The following is a 10,220-nucleotide window of genomic DNA, read 5'->3' as shown; positions in this document are numbered from 1 at the left end:
ATCTTCGTCCTCTGGGGGAGACAGAGAGGACCCAGAGCAGACCTTAGGCTTTAGGCAAAGGTTAAAATCCAGAACTTAACAACAGTTGTGGGAGCTTTGAGGAGAGGAGGCAGGCCAGCCCATGCTCAGACAGTGGTCTTGGATGGCTGCAGGACAGGTACTGCGACCACAGATGGGCCAGAGTGGAGGGTCAGATTTAAGGGCACAGCCCAGAGTTGGTTTGTCATCTATATCTGAGGTCCCTAGTGCAATCGGGGTTATGTTGGGGGCCTAATGTAACTAGTGCATTGAATTAAGAACATGCGGATTATGGCCTCCTGAATGAAGAGGCACGGGCCACCCACACAGGGTGACAGCTAGCTCCCTCAGCATCCAGGCTCCTACTTTGGGGAAGTGAAACTCAGGATCATTCTGGTTGAAGGCGCAGTTTCAATACGCCCACACAAAGAAAGTAAAGCCATAGGTTTATTACTGACAAATCTCAGAGCAGGGGTGCAGAGCCCAGGGAAGGGCAGTCCTCCATCCCAGGTCACAAGTGAGAAGCAGACAGAGGGCAGGGCGGCAGCACCTATTACTTTAAAGAGGTCGAGGTGGAGGTCACCAACTTTTGCAGACTCAGCTCTAAGTGATTTTATTGAAAGGTTTCCTGGGCAAAACAAAGTGGGAACTTCTGTCAGGAATCCTATGCTCGGGTTCTGCTCTAAATGTGAAGATTCTGGGAGCACCTGGGTGGCTCAGTGGTTGTCTGCTTTTGGCTCAGTCGTGATCCCAGAGTCCCAGGATCGAGTTCCACATTGGGCTCCCCGCAGAAGCTTGCTTCTCCCTCTGCCTATGTCTCTGCCTCTGTGTGTGTGTGTCTCTCATGAATAAATAAATAAAATCTTTCAAAATAAATAAATAAATGTGAAGACTCTGGGCTGAGAATCTTCTACTGTAAATGCCCAGGCAGTGCCTCAGAGTGGCTATCCTCTCATCACAAATTTGAAGCTGACCACAGGGCTGCCCCATGCAGGGTCTGATGGGGTAGTTGGGCAGAGAGGAGAATAGAGGCCCTGGACATCTAAGAGGCCCCGGACATCTAAGAGGCCCCGGACACTCAAGTGAGGCCTGTGCATGCTAACCCCAGGGGAAATGCACTGGAAACATCCCTCACCCTCTAAAAGCCTGAACAGGATGAGAACCCTCACATGGTAGCTACTTTGACTTGTCATCTGGACTGGCTCATAGGACACCCAGCAATTATGTTGAACATTATTCTGGTGTGGCTGTGAGGGTGTTTCTAGATCTGCAGACTGAGTCAGGCAGGTGGTCCTCGCCCAGGTGAGTGGGCCGCATCCAGTCTTTCCAAGGCCTGAGTAGAATAAAAAATTGAGTAAGAAATAAATCTCTCCCTACCAAATGTGGCCTTGGACTGGAGCTATACCACTGGCAGTCCTGAGTCTAGGTTTCTCAGCTTCCGTAACTGTGCGGACCAATTCCTTGTAATCCGCAAATCAATAAGCCAATAAGTCAATCAATCAATATCACACACACACACACACGCGCACACACACACACGCACACACACGCACACCTCGCTATGAGTTCTGTACCTCTGGAGAACCCTGACCTAAATATCCTGTTTAAAATTTGAAAACAATGGTGCCCGGGTGGCTCAGTCGGTGAGGCATCTGCCTTCGGCTCAGGTCATGATCCTGCAGTCCCAGGATCAAGCCTGGCATCAGGCTCCCTGCTCAGTAGGGAGTCTGCTTCTCCCTCTCCTTCTACCCCTCTCCCTGCTCATGCTCTTTCTCTCTCTCGCTCTCGCTCTCTCGCTCTCTTGCTCTCTCAAATAAATAAAATTCTTAAAAATAATAAAATTAGAAAAAATAAATAAAATAAAATAAAATAAAATAAAATTAGAAAATAGGGATCCCTGGGTGGCGCAGCGGTTTGGCGCCTGCCTTTGGCCCAGGGCGCGATCCTGGAGACCCGGGATCTAATCCCACATCGGGCTCCCGGTGCATGGAGCCTGCTTCTCCCTCTGCCTGTGTCTCTGCGCCTCTCTCTCTCTCTGTGACTATCATAAATAAATAAAAATTTTAAAAAAATTAGAAAATAATCAAATTCATGTGAAGCCTGATTTACTTGAGATGAATTGGCATAGCTCAAGCTGTGACGGGCTAGAACACATGAAGGCTGGTTGCTGGAGTGTGGAATGGCCCTGCACCCATATCACCCCCACCCCACATCTTGGGTCCCTGATGTGTGTGTGGCTCCCATTGCCATGGGCAGAACAGGAAGAAAGACATCTCTCACCAGGTCTGCTCACTCCCACACTGCAGTCATGATCATTAACAAATGGACATTTAAATAAACAACGACATTCAGGAAAGCAAGGAATAAAACAGTTTGCCGAGTCTTATCTTCACCTGCTAGCCTTCTCACCTCTCTACATATCTCCATCTGACCATCACACTCGTTTCTGTCTTGTTTTCCTGTGTTGCACAGGTACTTCCTGTGTCTCACGACCAGTGAGGAATGACTGTGCGCTCCAGTCACACGTCTACCTGGCTGCACCCTCGCACGTCCTTCGCCAGTGACCGATCCATCACACCAGTCACACCAGGGCCCCGATGCAGCGGGCAAGCCCTCTATCCACTTGGCCGCCTCCGCTCCTTTTTCTTGGGCTACCCAAGGATTTCAAGACGACACCCTAAAGCTTGACCACCAGGGTATAGAACTCTCATCCGTAAAAAATGCTTTGAAGTTTTAAAAGTCATTGAGAGAAACTAACTTCCATTCTCTCTTAGCTGCAATAAGCCTCCCTCAGAGAAACACATTCTAGCACTGAAATGAGAAAAAAAATAATAAGGTGCTTACCCAATCCATTTTTAAATGTGGAATCAATAAAACCTACTAACTTATTGTTTCGAGGTTACCTTTAAAATGGTACTGAGGGAAGGGTCTGTGTACATTAATGCATGCAAATAATTCAGGATTTAACAAGAGCCTGAAGATTTTCTCAAAGGAAGAAACATACACACCTGCTTTCTCACATGCTCTCCAATTCATCATTGTGTTCTCTTAAACTCTGGGGTGTTGCATTTTAGGGTCCTATTAAATAAATCACAAGAGCATATTATCTGAAATTAGGAACCAGACAGGACAGCAGCTAAAATTAATTCACCATAGTAATCTCCTCCTAAGAAACTCCCCTGGGGGAAAACGTTATATGCCCATTTCCATGGGCAAAGATTTCAATATATCTCTCCTATTAGCTTTACATGCCTAAATCCCTATGCATTAAAATAAAATATATCTATCCTCTCAGAAGAGAAAACTGGAAATCTGTACCGCCCTCTAAATGAGTCCAATTAAATTTAATCAAGTTGCACATGTACATTTTAGAAACCACACCGAAAGGTGGCGGGAAAACGGGTCTAAAGATAGCTGTGCCCGTGTACATTTCCAAACATTTCAACCCCGGCCTCTGCCAAAGAAAAGAAAACCCAAACTGAGAGCTATCAACACAGACACATGCACGCGGAAATCCAATCATCCTAACCCCTTCATCTCGGAGCTACACATGCAAAAATAATAACTGTGTTCAGCGGAAGTGTTGTTAAACACCAGTACCCAAATTCCATTTCATTTCACCTCCAGTGTGTTTAGGGTGGGGGGCACGAAGCGCGCTTGGGTTCGTTGAAGATAATATGATACGGGGCTCGAAGCCCTCCTTGGATTTCAAACAGGTCAACTTGTCAAAGCTTTATGTGGGAGCCAATTACATTAATTTTCCACAGCAGCCAAATACATATTTCATTTCCATCTCCCACAAGAGATGGGGTCCAGGGATCCTGTTTCGAAAGGCTCTTATCACTAAGTAACATTCATACCCCCAAAGGAACCCTTGGCAGCCGGTGGCCCGTGGATGTGATTGAGCGAGGCCGGGCTGCCTGACGCTGCCGCCGAGCCTCTCACAGCCGCACGCGCGCGGGGACAATGGGCTTCCACGTCGGCCACATTGTCAATAAATTTCAATTACACTAATTGCCAAGAGTTCAATGAGTGCACTTTGAAAAGAGGGAGAAAGGAGTATAAAAAAAAAAAAAGGAGCTTATGCCTCGTAGGGCTAAAGAAAAGGAAGTAATAAATAGTCTGTGTTTTCTAATGGGGGCATTCAAGTATTTTTCAACATGGCTTAACCAGATTTTACAAGCTGTTCCCAGCTTCGGGGGATCCTGTTTTACATTTCTTTGTTACTGTCTCCAAACAACATACACAGAAACTCAATTATGTGGTGTTATATTTCAAGGGAGATTTAATTTCTTAGTTTTTTTTTTTTTTTTTTTTTTTAAACGCATCAATCTGCTCTTGCTTGGATTTGGATGGATAATGTGCTGAGTGCATTTGGGGAGGCCGTTTTCTGAATGAATGGGGTGGTTTTAAACACTCACCCCCAGGATGGCACAGGATGCAGGGTGGGTGTCCCCATGACCTGCACCCAAGGAGTGTGCGACATGGAGAAAGGGAGCCCCGTGCCATTCTGGGGGTCACACACCCACGGAGTCGGGCACTCTGACCGGTCTCTGGAAGGTTGGTGGGACTCTGAGCAGTTCTTCACCATTGGACACATCCTCAGCACCATTCACCCTCTTCGGTCTTCATAAGCGAAGAGACAAGAGAAAGCAAGAATGGCCTCACAACCTGTAGGACGATCGGGGTGGCTCCCCGACGCCGGCCTGGGGCCACAGCACCCACTGCGTGCGGTGCCAGAGCACCAGGTGTGGAGGGATGCTCGCTCTGCAGGAGGCTGCTGGCTGGAGGATCCAAACACCGCTTGCGGGTATGTGGTCAGGCCCCCTCTCTGACACCCTCCCTGAGAACCTCGGCGTCCAGGGCACAATGAGGCCAGGAAAAGTAATGAGACAACACACCTGCCGGTTGCTCTTGCGACTGAGTACCAGGAGCTACGTTAGGCTCCCTCCCCGCCAGGTGTGGTCCATCACAGCCCCGTCCAGCAGGAGCCTGGGCGCGGAGGCTCCTTGGTTCGCACCAGGACCGTCAACCTGCGCAGGCCCCTCTTCCTTTGTAAACTGGAGATAATAGCAACCCCGCGACTTGGCGGGTGCTCTGCAGCAGGCACTGTACTAAGCCCTTTATACGTATTAGCTCATTTCATCCTCAAATTGAATCCTCAGGGTCATCTTTTCTCATCTTCCAACACAAAACCTGAACACCAGAGAAATGTGGTGTTAGTAAATTACGCCTCGGTAATACTTTTAAGTCATTGTATTGCCTCTTGCAAGGATATTTTCATTTTAAACAGTATCTCTCCTTATTGAATGAAAAGCTTTGTGCTCTGTAAAGGGGTTTTCGGCATCAAGGAGCAGATGGGGGAAATTGTAATAGCTTGATCTTTGGAAACATGGTGCTAATTACACCCTGGGAGGATTAACAAGAACGAGGAAGGAGCATGACAGCACTTCTGAACACATCCAAAGGAAGCAGTCGTTGGGCTGCCCTCAATGGAGGCTTGTGTCCTGGTGAACAAAATATTCAACAGTGTGGTACGTGATTCTGTGAATGCCTCGTGCAAAGGAGCTGTCGCCGCCGAGGATGAAGCCAGGGCTACTTGTAATATGGCTTCCCGACTTGTCAGGCTCTGATGTGCCTTGAGTCTGTCATTTGGTTACATGACTCAGCCTCCCGGGCATTTTGGATCTTTTAGGGCAGAAGGTTGACCCCTGAAGGTAAACAATTTAAAAAGAATAAACAAGAATAGAATGGGGAAGAAATAAAGAGGAGGTTTAGGGCCACTAGGCCGTTCCTCAGAGGGCATGGAACAAAGTTCAGAGGACGCATGCATGAGTGCATCTCAGGAACTCAAAATACTCTTATCTTGTACATGCCTATAAAATATTTATAAAAATTATGAGTTCAAAAAATGAGTCAATTTGTAAAAAAAAAAAAAAATTCGAATGAGACGTGCACGGTCCCTCAAAAAGCTGCTTATCTTAACCCTGGAGCTTCACTGCCCAGTACGGTGGAACAGAAGGAGGCTGTCTTTGCTCCCAGAGAGCATGCACTCTTTTGGGGGAGGGCTCTGGTCCCCAAAACACCATGGCTGCTGCTGGTATGGATGATCTTGGAAGGCCTTCCTTCCAGAGATCTCTGGCTACCTGTCCAGGTCTCAGGTATTGTGCAAATAAAACACCTTGTCATTTATTTATAGACTTGAGATTAGTTCCAAGGCAACACACCATAGAGTCTACCTTAGGAAGGAATCCAGACAGTCCTTTTGAGGAGACAGGGAGAAAAGAAGTCATGTTTGCATTTTAGCAGCAAATACAGACAAGTGGCAATGGGTCTCCAGGAGCCCGGAGTTGACTGCACACTTCCAGGTGACGTGAAGTTCTCTCTCCAGAGATGGTTGGTAAGACAGGAGAGAGAGAACTCCCACATCAGGACACAGAAACTCAGGGATGGAAACAGAGAGAAAGGGTGTGTGAGCTGCTCTATGGCTTAGGAAGCAGGGGGGACACAATCCAGCTGGGCCCAGGGCAAAGTCATCCACGAAATTGATGAGGCCATAATCCCACGTGAGAAACAGAAAGTGGGGGAAATTCGGACAAAGCAGGAGAGGGCCACTGCAGGGTGAAATGTAGCACGTTCATGTTTCAAGAGGTTAAAAATCATCTTATCTTGATAGAGAAATCATTTACTTCTGCAAGTTGACTTTTCTTAGGTATTTTCTCTTATAACAGGGCATACTTGGCACATAATTGTTTATTTGATGTAGCATATGCTGGTGTCTTTGGCTCCCGAGTGTGACGGCATTCTGATCGATGTCCTCAGGGAGATCCAGGAGGGTAGAATGAAAAACTCTTGTCGCAGCCCTTGACGGGTGTGCAGTATTAATTCCACTCAAAAGGCCCCACGCTTTACTCGGGATGCAAAATCCATCCTCTGGGAGCATTTACCCACAGGCATTAAGCAATGGCAGTTAAGAATATTGCTGCCTCGGCCTTCGGAAAGGTTAAATGCCCCGTGAGGACTGTTGTCTTGTGTTATTTTAGGACAAAGAGCAGGTATGAATTATTACTTCCCAATCTTGACCTTGCCTTGTTTTAGAGAAAGCCATCTCTCTGCTTCTCCCAGAGTGGCCACTGATAGGATTATCACGATGATATTTTAGTATTAACGATGAGGACGGTAATGACAGCAGCCTCACCCTGCGATGCTTACCGAGCTCTTTCTGTGCGCCAGGTTTGGGACTATGTATTTTTCACGAATGATCACATTCAATGCTCTGAAACAGGCTATGCTGTAGGTATTGCTGCAGACTTCACTTTGTAGGGAGGAGGGAGAAACTCAGATTGCCTACGTAACTTCCCCGTAGTAGCACAACGAGTGAAGAGCCATGCCACATGACCCATCCGTCCAAGCCTAAGTTCTTAACCACTCAACACTGAGCTTCTTCATGACTTATAAACGCATCACCCTCAGAGCAAGACAAAGCCATCCTGTGGCTGCTGCGAGGTGGAGAATACAAGCATGGAGGGCACATCTGTCAGCATGTTGAGGCTCATTCTGAACTCCCATGAATGTGGTGGACTAACACCACCATAGACGTTTAATGTGATGGCCCAGGATGCATGAGGGGGTCCGGGTCTCCCGTTACTAGGCACACCTGTGATTCCAAGGACACCTGCCCTCCTCCGCTCCATGAGCTCCTGGGCTCCTCTACCAGCCTTGTCTGCTCCTCAGTTTTGCTTGGTTTTTCTCCTGAAGAATCACAAGCATGTGGACCATGCACTGAGACATCATTTTGATGATGACAGGAAGGGAAAGCCAGAGTGAAAGCAGCGAGTGACTCACCTGGGATCTCATGCGATACAATTGACACTCAAAATCCCAATACGCACGTTTGAGGTCCCGTCACCCTGCCTCAAGCTCCAGAGACAGCCAGGCCTCCGAGCACTAGGATTAATGACTTTATACAGTGCAAATTCTATTACTTCCATTTAGAGGGAATAAAAAAAAAAAGAGCCTTAAGTGTCAGTCTTATCCTGTGATCTGATCTCTTGCCCTGTCCTAGACATTTTCTCATTAGAGCTTTTAAGATGTCTGTTCATCAGGCTGAAGGGGACAGAACATCCTCTCTGGCTTCAGTTCTCAGCACACACAGGCTTGTGAGCCCTGGCTTCTAGACCATCTCACAACAGCATTGTGCTTCTTTTCTCTCAAATGGGAAATAACCATTCTCTACACCTATGACCTTTAAAATGAGGAATCTTGTAAAAATTGAAACCATGTTAATTGGGTTTTATTTCCTTTTCAGCTTTAGTTCCCCACCCACCCACCCACCCCCACCTTGAAACTTCCAGTAAATGCTCAAGGTGTTTTTAAACTCTGGGAAGCAGTGACTACAGCACACCAGCGACACAAACTCCAGAGTGTGATGTATTGAACCTGGCAGGAGCCGCTCATTCATCTTTGAGGTATAGCTGGAGCATCAGTAATTCCAAAAAGCATTACATTAAAATGAAAAGCCCTGATGGCAATTGAAGGTGGTTTTTTGTTTCTTGTCATCATCCATTTGTATCTGCCAATAGCCTCTAGTTAAATCAATGTTCCTGATAAATATTGCTTGACTGAGGAAATAGAGCCAATCATCATTTCTTAGTAATGGATATTTATCTCTTTTGTGATAACATTTATTTTTCAGAGATGCACATGCACAACCTGTCCCAATTTCATAATCAATTAACACAGTTTTGTGGGCAACTGAAAATTAAAGCTACTGAATGTGTAATTATTTGCTTTCTCATCTGTTCTTTTTTTTTTTTTTTTCCAACAGAGTGAATATAACTGATTGATACTGGATGCATAAGGAAGAGCGAGGACAGAAGCTTCTGATGCCCTGCCATTTAACCCTGGGTGCCCTGATCCCTCTACTTTCAGCATCCTCTCCATGTGCATCCACTGAACGCCAATCCCTAGTCTGTGCCAGGCCTTGGGCCAGCTTGGGGATGGCCTTGGCCCTCACAATCATGGGAGAAGGCAGTAACTTAAAAGTCAGACCAATAAATGGAAATTTGAAGCATAAGGAGTGCTGCCCAGGGAGGCTGGAGCCAGAGCTCTTGCAGGGTGGGGGTGGGGGGGGAGATGGGAGCATCTGAGGCACCAGAGAAGGCATTCCCACACAAGCTGCTCTGTAGCTGCTGTTCAAATTACCCATACAGGTCACTAAACAGGTGTTGGAAGGAAGCACATTCCAGGAAGACAGAACAATTTGTGCCAAGGTTGCTGGGAGGTAGCAACTTTGCAGGGTGCAGGGACGAGCAGTGGTGGCAACATGTAGTGACAAGAGGATCCTGCTGCAGAGGAGGAAGTCCACCAGAGCCAGCTGTGTGGTGCCTGTGTCTCCATCTCAGGGCAATGGGAAGCTACAGATAACTACTGACAGCAAAGCTACTGACAGTAAAATGTGGGTACGAGGGAAAAGGGGTGTTTATGTCCATACCTGTCAATTGCAATGATTACTCCAGGTGGATCATGGACACTGGCTGGAGGAAAGATGAGGAAGGGTCAGAGACCATGCTGTAGCTCATTTACAGGTGACTGCAGCGCAGCAGAGAGGTGGTGGTGGGGGTGGTTATGAAGGTGGGTCACAGTGGATGATTGGAAGGGGGCTTGGGAGGTGAAACCAACAGGGTCTGATGTCGGTTGGGTATACAAAATGAGAGCAGGGTGTGAGGGATTGTGTCCCAGGCTTGCGGCCAGCTGCCCAAGGTGAACATTGCACCATGACCTAATGCAGCCATATGAGAGAGGGCCCTGCTTGTGAGGAGACCGAGTCTAATTCACACCAATATGGGGAATCTCATTTGTAAAGAGATTCTTTCTGTATGTAATACATTTGTTTGTGTAACCATGTGGTGCTCACTCTATTCTGAGCCCTGGTCTAAATTCCTCACTCTATGAGCATCATCACTGCTTGTCATAACCCTACAAGGGGGCTCCTGCAATTGTCACCACAGAGGTCAAGAGAGTTTACTGCATGTGCATGAGCACTCACAACCCACCTGTGGGTGTCTGGGCATCTGATCGGCCAGGGCCTTGGGCTCTCAGCAGGATACAAGGCTGCCTCCCTCGGTACACACAGCCCAGCTGGCTTGCTTGGGGTTTTCACAGTTAGGATTACTGCATTTCTGGGATTTAATGAAACTGAC

The 10,220-nt window shown here is 47.3% G+C and overlaps 1 long non-coding RNA gene across 1 annotated transcript; it reads right to left on the bottom strand.

Annotated features, from left to right (window-relative positions):
• Positions 1–447: 447 nt before the first annotated feature.
• Positions 448–3,243, bottom strand: LOC144302190 (uncharacterized). The gene is made up of 3 exons (XR_013369035.1): positions 3,027–3,243; positions 1,154–1,351; positions 448–646 (listed from the first exon to the last, which is right to left on the bottom strand). It is a non-coding gene; the product is annotated as an uncharacterized LOC144302190 (long non-coding RNA).
• Positions 3,244–10,220: the final 6,977 nt, after the last annotated feature.

This window comes from Canis aureus, chromosome 31 (genome assembly GCF_053574225.1).
Source record: "Canis aureus isolate CA01 chromosome 31, VMU_Caureus_v.1.0, whole genome shotgun sequence".
Taxonomy (NCBI): Eukaryota; Metazoa; Chordata; class Mammalia; order Carnivora; family Canidae; genus Canis; species Canis aureus.
Note: the sequence above shows the minus strand (reverse complement) of the source record. Positions and strands in the feature narration are given on the sequence as shown.